The sequence below is a fragment of the Chionomys nivalis genome, chromosome 4, assembly GCF_950005125.1.
Source record: "Chionomys nivalis chromosome 4, mChiNiv1.1, whole genome shotgun sequence".
In the NCBI taxonomy this organism is placed as follows: domain Eukaryota; kingdom Metazoa; phylum Chordata; class Mammalia; order Rodentia; family Cricetidae; genus Chionomys; species Chionomys nivalis.
In genome coordinates this window covers 48,308,495-48,319,637 of record NC_080089.1, presented here as the reverse complement: position 1 = coordinate 48,319,637, position 11,143 = coordinate 48,308,495, and the positions used below count along the sequence as shown (strand labels likewise).

The window sequence follows — 11,143 nt, the reverse complement described above, 5'->3', positions numbered from 1 at the left end:
CTAGGCTGGCCCCTACTTATGAACAGTGGTTTCCTTCCTTTTCCCCAGCACCCAAGTCCTCCCCTGGTGCAGTGCTGAGATCCTTGACTTGTTAGCACTGCCAACTGGGGGCTCCTTCTGAGGCAATCCTGATTCTACCAAGTTGAAGCCAAGACCTCAGAAAAATAAATGAGACAGGAGACCACTAAAGCTTAAAGGAGATATTCAATGGTTTGTTTAATTACATATTTAATTATGTAATTCCCTATATACAAAGAAACCTAAGTCAGAACGAGAGGGTGGCTGCTGTCCTGAGCATCCTTCCCCATCCCCAAGTGTCCCTCTGGATCTTCCGGATTCCTGCTTCTTCTCCAGATGACCAGTGCCCCCCATGCCACTCACCACTCCTCGCCTTCCTTTCTTGTTGTGGGCAGCTCTTCTCTCCCCCTAGATCAATAAAGAAGTTGATATTTTACAACTGTAGAAAACTGAGGGAAAATCAAACACAGCCCAAATGGAAAAATAATGAAAAGGCCAACCAAGGCCCACTCTGTTTGTCTAGTACACAGTCTCTATCCCAGGGCTTCCGGGCTCCTGCCTAGGTCACTTAAGGTTTAGTTTGGTATCCAGGCCTCAGAATTCTCAGCATCATCCTCTAGAATAGAGTTACTGTTTTATTCCCACACCCTCTCTCCTCACCTTTGCCAGACTGTTCTTTGGTACACATCTAGCTGCCACCAGTCTCTGGCCCCGGGCCTTCAATTCCCATATCTCCCCTGGGATCCAGGTGACTGGATCATTCCTGAAGGTCTCCCTCCTACAGAAGTGGTTCTGCACTTCTGCCTTGAGAAATCCACACTTGGCCTTGAGCCAAGTCTGAACTTAATGACGTCTCCGCGAGAGAAAGAAACTAGCACTCAGCCTGGAAATGACTTTTCAGGCCCTCTGCCTCTCACATTGTCGTAGAATATCATTTTCAGATTGTGGCTCGCCAAGACTCGACCAGCGATGAAATGAAGACCACCGACACAGGATCCTTCTCTATCACGCTTTATTGAAGTGCACTCGGTTACAGTTGACTGGTGGAAGTAGGGGGCCCCGAATGGCGGAAAGCGGCTGAATATATACAGGGAGAATGGGCGTGTTCAGAACCAAAGAGACGTGGCCGCATGGGATTGGAAGCAGCTGTTGCTGGGCAGATCAAGAGCAAGATCAGGCGGTAGAGACGTTGGTCTAACACGCCAAAACACACTTGTTCATCAGGCTCTCGGCGCCATCTTGTAATGGCGGCGATAGTTCGCCACATCTCCCCCTTTTTTGTTTGATTAGAGAAAGAGACCTCCAGTCATGGCTGAAATTAGAGGGTTCCCCCCTGGGCAAAAATGATAATCTCTGTTTTTCCAGGGACGGGAAAATTAGTCAGAGGAAACCCGTCTGCACGGAACCATGATTTCCAGGGTGGCTCACCCTGTGCACTCTGTGGTGCAAGCCACCCGGGTAAGGCAAGCCGTTCTTCCGAGTGCAATGGGCAACAGGACCCGTCGGGTGCAAAGACACGGCTTAAGTCTCTTTAAACATAGTGAGCCAAGCTTGGGGGGATGTGCCAGCCTCAAGTGCAGCGAGTGCTCGGACAATTGCCATCTTCTCCCTTTTGCGTGCTCTCATCATCTTTATAATCAAGAACAGTGCCACCATCAACCCTGCACACATCAGCACACCAATCACACCAACCCCAGCCCACTCTTTAATATAAGAGAAGGTAGTAACCAGCCAGTCCGTAAACTCTCCAAGTGTAATCACTTCTGCTTTGGTAGCATTTAAACTTAAAATTTTCAAGCTTAAATTGGATTGTAATTGCTCAAACTCCAAGCTCCAATTACCTTTCAAGTAATTGGATAATCGTTTTGATTCATTAAATGATGCAAAATAAGGAGTAACACATAAATATTCTTTGCGTAAAACACAACTCATAGCCATAACATCAAACATCTTATATAAATTTTCTTCCACTAAATCTATCCTCTTATTAAGTAATAAAATTCCTGAAGCCAAATGCTTATTTATAGCTTCTTGTTGTATCAGGGCTTCTGAGGTTTTCTGCACTACTTCATTAATGGTATTTGCTACATGTACCTGGTTGGCCATAGCTACCCCAGCTGTAACAGCCGCAGCTGCGGAAACAGCAATAGCTGCTACGATAGCTGCTGTGATACCGAAATCTCGCTTTTGCCGAATCAGGGACAACACAGAAAATTCATTTGGGTCTGCCTTCACTGGTACCCACACAAAGGTAGGCACCTTCGCTAGCAGGCCGGTTGTGTGCCGAAAGGACCAGCATTGAGATAATACACAAGAAGTCTTTGAGCAGTTAAGCTGCTTGTCGGTAGAGTGATTGCTTAAAATCCATAAAAACGGGGCATCCACACAAACTGGATTTTTTGATTTGGAAATATTAGCCACCCCTTCACTCTCTTGGATCAACAACTTGGACCCATTTAACACTCCTGAACTATTTGTTAATATCCACTTGGAAGTGTTAAATAAAATAAAAGGTGACAGATCCACAAAACCTCCATAATTATTGGAATAAATCCAAGGTGAGGTAAGCAGACCCCTTTTTAACCCTTGTTTCGTTGACTTTGGTAGCTCTTTCCAAAGCCACCAGCCCGGAGAAGCTGGTTTGGGCTTGTCAAAGCGAGGGACACAATTTAAAAATGCAGGTGGCCATTGAAAATTTACCCTACGCTCACAGCGAGGTAAGGATAGGCTGTAATTATGGGTATTGTCTTTTGTCCCGTTGGAATTACCTGTCTGAACAACAAATGGAAGGGCAGCGGTAACATTTAACGTATAGGTGGTAACATTAAAAACAGTCTGGTTGCTTATATCACCTGAGCCACTTGACTTGCCCCCATTTGCCTGCTTAAGAGTCTGAAATATGGCATCAAGCATCCACGATTCGTGAATGCCATTTAAAGGATCTAAATAACTAGCAAACATCTTAAAGTCTAACATCAAACAAGAGGGAAGGGAGGCGCTACTATTACTAGTCAGGCAAAGGGTTCCCTGTAAATCGTAGCTGGTTGCATTATAAGCTTCTTCTCTATAATCTACTTGTTGGCAGGACAAATCAAAAAGGCAATCTTTTATATACAAATGGGGCAAGATTCTAGAAACATTAGTAACCAGCATGGGAATGGGCCAGGTGCGGGTAACTGCCCAAAAATAATTGTCTTGGCTATTAACAGTCATCAGAAGGGGAGCAAGGGCGAGTATGATGTTCAGGGTCAGACGGTGCTTCCTCGAGAATTGGCTCGTCATCCTGGGGCTGTCCGGTGTCTTCTTTGTCTGCCACTGTTCTGGTTAACCTCGAAGGCACCCACACCGGATTGGGCCGCTCCTGAGGAAAAACACAAACAGCTCCCCTGGATCTCTGTATTACAGGATCCGGTCCATGCCATTTGTTATCTAACACGTCTTTCCATTTTACATATTCTGTGGATGTTATAATGTGGCCAGCATGTCTATCTGCCGGTGAACGGCCATGATTATCCAAGATTAAAAAATTCAAGGTAAAGAGGGCTAGTGATAAACGATCCTTGGGAGAGGCAGAGCCCTCAATACCCCCCTTTTGTTTTTGTAGCATCTCTTTGAGGGTTCGATTTGCACGTTCAACAATCCCTTGCCCTTGAGGGTTGTAGGGCAGCCCAGTGAGATGAGCTACTTGCATTTGAGTGCAAAAGGATCTGAAGCCCTGGGCCACATAGGCAGGACCGTTATCTGTTTTTAAGGTTACAGGCTTTCCCCAAGCTGCCCAGGCCTCTAGACAGTGGGTTTTTACATTTCTCACTTTCTCACCCGTTAAGGCGGAAGCATGAATGACACCTGAATAGGTGTCCACAGAAACATGCACCCATTTCTGTTTGCCAAACTCAGGAACGTGGGTTACGTCCATTTGCCACAAGGTTAGGGGTTTCAATCCCCGAGGGTTAACCCCGGTGTGAGGCGGGTGATGAAACATCACACATGTCTGGCAGGATTTGACTATGTCTCTGGCTTGGTTCCTAGTGATATTAAAGCGGAGGCGTAACGTCTCGGCAGGTACATGAAAGTTGTGATGGAAGGATTGGGCATGGAGTACTGGGTCGTATAATAGCAGTCCAAGCTGTTCTCTTGTAAGAGCATCCACCGTGGCATTAGCACCAGCGAGTGGTCCAGGCAAGCCTGAATGTGCCCTTATGTGACCAATATAGAACGGCGTGTCTCTTTTATAAATACACTGTTGTACTTGATAAAGGACTGCCGCAATCATACTTTGTTCTTTAATATGTGATGTAGCCTCCAAGTGTCGAACCGCATTAACAACATAGGAGGAATCTGATAACAAATTAAATGAGCATGAATGAAAAGCCTTGAAAACTTCCAAAACGACCATTCAGTCACCTGGGGGGCTCCAGGGCGAAATTGTAACTGCACTGGCTCGCTCCCCATAACTTGATAAACTCCTAATCCTGTTTTTGATCCATCTGTAAAAATATGCAGTGCACCTGAAATCGGTGTTTGAGAGGTAATAATAGGAAAATATATAATATTATGGCACAAAAATTGTAACAATTTATCTTGGGGATAATGATTATCTATCAAATTTGAATAAGCTGTAACAAGAATGGCCCAACTATCTATTGTACCAGCAAGGACCTCTACCTGCTCTTTTGTATAGGGTATGATCAATTTATCTGGCGCATACCCAAAGGTAGAAATTGAAAACTTCAGCCCCAATAAGGCCAGAGAGGCAACAGCTTCAGGGTAATAAGTTAAAGTTTTTTGGCCTTGAGAATGGCTATGTATCCACCATACCGGAGCATCTTGCCAAAACACCCCCGTGGGGCTACCAGAAGTGTGAAGTATACAAAACGTTAATGGGCGCAAAGGATCAATGCGCATCACTTGTACTTTCTGAATTGCGGCCTCAACCAATTTGAGGGCTTCGCGTCCTTCTGCCATTAAACTCCTTGGTGAATTAAGATCAGGATTACCTTCCAAAATCCTAAATAATGGTTTTAATTCTTCCCTCGTCATAGGGAGATATCCGCGCAACCAATTAATATCTCCTAAAAGCTTTTGAAAATCATTAAGGGTCTTTAGGTGTTGTGTGCCTATCTTAATTTTTTGTGGTCTGATTGTCTGTAATTCAATCTTAGATCCTAAAAATTCCACCGTTTCAGTCTTTTGTACCTTTTCTGGAGCTATATAAAGTCCTTTCTCTCCCAGGGCTGCCTCCAAGGCAATTAAGGCCTGATCTAACTTAACCTTCTCTGGGCTCGCTAGTAAGATATCATCCATGTAATGAATTATTCTTACATCAGGAAAACTCCTCCTAACAGGGGTAAGGGCCGCATCCACAAAGAGCTGGCACATAGTAGGACTATTTGCCATGCTCTGAGGCAGAACCCGCCATTGGTATCGTTTGTCGGGTTCCTCATGATTTAATGAAGGAATAGTAAAGGCAAAGCGCTCTTTATCAGCTGGATGCAAGGGGATGGAGAAAAAACAATCAACAATATCGATGGCATATACGTGCCATCCTTTAGGTAAAGCTGAAAGCACAGGAAGGCCTCTTTGAATCGGGCCCATTAAGGACATTTGTGCATTAATGGCTCTCAAATCATGCAATAAGCGCCATTTTCCTGATTTCTTCTTTATAACAAATATGGGAGCATTCCATGGCGACGTGGACGGCTCTATATGTCCTAGTTGTAATTGTTCTCTCACCAACTGCCATGCCGCATGGAGTTTTTCCTGAGAGAGGGGCCACTGGGGTATCCATACGGGCTTATTAGTCTTCCATGGAATTTTTATATAATCTTCAGTGGCCCCTAAGAAAAACCCAAACCCTTTCTATCATGTTTTCCCTCTGGGATAATAGGCTCAGGCCTACCTTGTAAATTACAGCCTAAACCTGCTCCGGGCATATATCCCTGCTTACTCATAAGTTCTTGGCTAGTACTTGAGTAACTTCCCTCATTGGTTAACATAAGTTTTAGTTGCTTTTGTACATCTCTTCCCCACAAGTTTAATGGCAGATCTAGTACGAAAGGTTGAAAAAATCCTTCTTGGCCATCCACATTCCATTTTAAGCTCTTCGCACTCATGTCAGGTGTGTTCTGATATCCTAGCCCTTGGAGTGTTTGTGAAGCCTTTTGCAACGGCCAGCTCTTAGGCCAAAACTGACGGCTCATAACACTCCTATCTGCCCCTGTATCTATCAGCCCTGTAAAGGACTTCCCTTCTATTTTTAATGTACACATCGGCCGATCGTTCAACTCCAAGGAAAGGCAGGCCATATCTACTCCGGAAGACCCAAACCCTTTGTCTCCTCTCTCCGCGGTATGGGCCGGAAAGCGCTCATGTATGGATGGCACGACTATCATCTGAGCTATTCGATCTCCCGGAGCTATAGAAACAATTCCAAAAGGAGAGTGACACATGATCTTAATGGTCCCTTGATAATCTGGGTCAATAACTCCTGGGAGTACCAGCAGCCCTCTCATTGTACTAGAGGATCTACCGATAACAATTCCCACTGAATCTTTTGGAAGCGGTCCCTTCATGTCAGTAGGGATCGCTTGTACTCCCATACTTTGAGTTAAAACCAACCCGGAGGTGGCACGGAGGTCCATCCCTGCGGAGCCTGATGTGGCTCGTCGGGTGATTTGGGAGGATCCATGTTCCCCTCCTGTATTGCCCCATAGATTTTGGGGCCCTGGGGTCGAGGGCCCCTCTGCATGTTTTTTGACCTGGGAACATATGGGTTGTTTATGGGTTGACCATTAATATCTTTTGTTGACCTGCATTCATTGGCCCAGTGTTTCCCTTTTTTACACCTAGGACAGGTGCCTGGTTGTCTGCCCGCCGGTGGGCCATTGCTTGAGCTCCCTTTGTTTGGACAATCACGTTTCAAATGTCCCTGCCTACCACAGGCAAAACAGCCATTCTGGCGGCTCTTTTGTTTTGTGGCTGCTATCATGGCACGGGCTAGCCCTTCGTTTGTCAGTGGGCCTCCAATCTCACGACAGGCCTTTAGCCAGGCATCTAGCCCTTTTCCCTTCCAGGGAGTAATGGCCCTTTGGCAATCTTTTGTACATTGTTCATACACTAACTGCTGCACCAGCGGCATGGCTTCCTGGGCGTCACCAAAAATTTTTCCCGCTGCTTCCACCATTCTAACTACAAAATCTGAGAATGGCTCATTTGGGCCTTGTATTATCTTAGTCAGATTTCCTGACACTTCTCCTCTTTTTGGGATCATTTTCCATGCCCTTTTATAAATATCATGGATTTGTTGATAAACCTGAACTGGATAAGCTGTCTGGTTCACGGCCCATTGGCCTTGACCCAGAAGCATGTCAGCATTCCATGGCGCTGTATTTTGTGCTTGAGCGTTGACTCTAGCCTGCGCATGGGCTGCCTCTGTCACCACAGATCTATAATCTAGGTATTGCCCGGTGGTCAAGCAAGCCCGCGCTATCTCCCACCAATCATTGGGTGTTAATGCTGAATTCAATATCCTGTCCAATAAGGTTATGGTATACTGTGCGTTGGGTCCCCAAGTCCGGGAGGCCTCGACTAAGTCTTTCAGCTGTTTATATGGAATTGGTTCATGATACCTCCGCTGGTCCTGATCCTCAAAAACAGGAAACGCCATAGACGGGATTGGGGTAAGTTCAGCTAGATATCGAAGAGTATTTCGAGAGAGTCTATGAGCTCCCCCTGCCGTACCACGCTTGTTCCGACCTGGGTATGGCGGTGGAGCATAGCTAGGCTGTGGTTCATATCGGCCCTCCTCATATCTAGCTGCCTCTTCCTCCAGCTCTTCCTCTTCCCACTCAGTTAGTTCCTCATCTCCCTCTAGTCCTTCATCCTTATACAAGTTCATGGTGGCAAATTCATCTAAAAATTCATCGAGGGGTGGGTAGAGGGGTGCACTTGGCACAGGTCTCTCACCCTCCTCCCCTTTTGCTCCCTGATCGGGATTTCCTTTTTTCTCTATCCCATGATCGGGGTCCCTTTTTTTCTTACTGGGTTTCTCCTTCTCTCCCAGTTTGGATCCATTTCTTTTGCTATCCTCATCTCCCTTCATTGAGCTTAACTCTGAGAGGCTATCCTGATGCTCTGTCAACACGCGTCGCCCTCTTTTCACATGCTCCATATGCTTGCCTTCTTTTAAACAAGCACGAATTAATTTCCAGAGCGGGATCGTACCTGCTCTAAGTTGATGTCTTTCCTCTGCCTTGTCGAGGTCCTTCCCCAGTTTCTCCCAACAAGGGATATTTAAGTCCCCTGACACTACGAACCACGGCGCCTGTTGGTCAATGTCTTTTAATATGGTTCTAATAGTGCCATCAGAGACCTTCAATCCCCGTTCTTTCAATAAAGCTTGTATTGGGCTAACAAAGTCGGGCGCTCGACCCTTGCTGCTGTCCGAGCCCATCACCTTCCTTCTTTACGAGAGTCTTACGATGGGACTGAAATACCGAGTTGTCTACCCCGGATTTTACTTTCAGTTTGACACGCAGCAGAGGCACTCCTCTCCGGGACGATCACACCGCAAGCACAGGCAGCAGAAAAAAATTATCAACCCAAAGACTACCGCAGCGATGCCAAACCACACAGGCTCAACCCCCCCCCCACCAGCAAGCTCGACATACCTGAGGATACTTTACCGACGTCGACCACTTCGCGTGTAGAGTTCTGAATCCTCTTCGGCCCCCTACGGTGTCCGCCGAAGTTCCCGGGTTTCAGCACCAGCTGTGGCCCACCAAGACTCGACCAGCGATGAAATGAAGACCACCGACACAGGATCCTTCTCTATCACGCTTTATTGAAGTGCACTCGGTTACAGTTGACTGGTGGAAGTAGGGGGCCCCGAATGGCGGAAAGCGGCTGAATATATACAGGGAGAATGGGCGTGTTCAGAACCAAAGAGATGTGGCCGCATGGGATTGGAAGCAGCTGTTGCTGGGCAGATCAAGAGCAAGATCAGGCGGTAGAGACGTTGGTCTAACACGCCAAAACACACTTGTTCATCAGGCTCTCGGCGCCATCTTGTAATGGCGGCGATAGTTCGCCACATCAGATGTGTTACATTTCTTTGCACCGTGGACATTTGCTTAATGATGCAAAGGTGTGTTGCATTCTTTCATGTTGCAACTGTTTAACTCTGTGAAGCTGTGTTACTTTGCCTGTCTAAAACACCTGATTGGTTTAATGAAGAACTGAAATTCCAATAGCAAAGCAGGGAAGAGAAACAGGGCTGGGCTGGCAGGCACAGAGAATAAATAGAAGAACATTAGAAAGGAGACGGAGCAAGAAAAGAAGGAAGAGAACTCCAGGGGGCAGTCACCCAGCTACACAGTGAGCCATGGATAAGAAGTAAAGAAAGGTATACAGAAATACAAAAAAAGTCCAGAGGTGAAAGATAGATGGGTTAATTTAAGAAAAGCTGGCAGTGACTCAGTGGACCCTGCAAGTGGCTCTCAGCCAGGCTGCAGAATGAAAGCAAAGAGTGAGAGGGAGCTAAGCGGCCTGCAGTGACACCGGTCCAGCCAGGCTGCAGAATGAAAGCGAAGAGTGAGAGGGAGCTAAGCGGCCTGCAGTGACACCGGTCAAAGGACCCTCTGGCCATCCTGGTGGTGAAGCAGGAGGGGATGAGTCCCGGAACTATCATCACCAGCCCAACACCCCAACTTCTAGTTGGTCCTCTCCTACAGCTGAGCCTGGCTGCACCAGTCACTGCAGAAGTCGAGCCCTGGGAGCAAGCCGGTCCCCAGCCAATAAGAAAAGCAAGTCATCAGGGAGAAGTAGCAAGTCTCCAGGGACTAGAAGAAGCCGGAGTCTCCACTACTTACCGGTCAAAGTGAAAAGAAGGAACTTGAGGACCATACTTGGAGAGGGGGAAAGGATCGCCATCACAAGGAGCCATCAGAACAGGAACAAAGGAGAACTTGTAGAAACAGTGAGCAAGACCAGCACCAGGGCCATTCCTGCCAAAGGAGGACCTCTGACGAGAGGCCTGTCAGTGGTCAGGGTCAGGATCGAGAGCCAGAATCTGTAGGCTCAGGAAGAAGAGAGGTACTTTCATAATGCCAGGTGCCGGGAGCATAGCCTTCAGAATGAAGGTGTGGGGGGTGAGGTTCAGGAGGCTCGCCCTGCTGGTAACAAAAGCAAAGAGGTACCTGTTAAAGAGAAACCAAGCTTTGAATTTTCTAGGGCACTTCTTGAGGACACCAATACCTTTTGGGGTGTGGTTATTAAGTACAGCGAGACCCCAGAAGCCCGGATCCCCCCAAACACAGGGATGATGAGGTACTTTCAGTCATGTACTTCCGTAGGCAGTCGAAATCGCAGCATGGCCACCATTCCCACCGACCATCCCTCTTGTTCAAAGCAGCATGCAGTCTTCCAGGTCTGGCTTGTTCAGGCAATGGAACCTTCGTGAACAACAAGCATATTGAGCCACAGAGATACTATGAACTGAGAGAAAAAGATGTCCTTAAATTTGAGCTCAGTAGTAGGGAATATGTCGTGTTCCATGAGTCTTCAGACACCTCTGAACTAGACTGGAAGGGAGATGAGGATGAAGAGGAGGAGGGAATGGTATCTGACAGCTAGGAACTGAGAAGCACCCACCATACACGCCACTAGAAACTGTTCCTGCTGGAAGCCATGGGGTTGATTCTCCAGCACCTCCTCTCACCTTGTCTTTGCTCTGCTGCTGCCCAGCTTGGGTCGCAGTATGAGAACTCTCTGTGTGTTTTTCTGAGCTTGGCACAGCAGCCACCTGCCCGTGGGCGCTTGTGTTCAGAACAGTCTCACCTATTACAGCATGGCGAGTTTTGGTCAGTGTGTGGCTGTAGTGGGTGCCTTCAGAACCGCTGCACAGGAAGCTAAGCCCTTGGGAAGGGGACTGTGGCTTGTTCTCTTTGTACAGTTTCTTATGTATATAGTGGTTGAGCTTTGTGGACCAGGAGTTTTGTTTTGCGGACAAACGCTAGAGCAGGGAATCTGAGTAAGTTTTGGTTCTCACCAAAACAACCTCCAGCATATACCAAAGCTTTGACCTGGTTCAGCTCTTGAGTCATAGAAGTTGATTTTGCATTTTGTT

The 11,143-nt window shown here is 47.0% G+C and overlaps 1 pseudogene; it reads left to right on the top strand.

Moving 5' to 3' along the window:
- The first annotated feature begins 9,596 nt into the window (after window positions 1-9,596).
- On the top strand, window positions 9,597-10,650 carry LOC130873954 (smad nuclear-interacting protein 1-like; annotated as a pseudogene).
- Window positions 10,651-11,143: the final 493 nt, after the last annotated feature.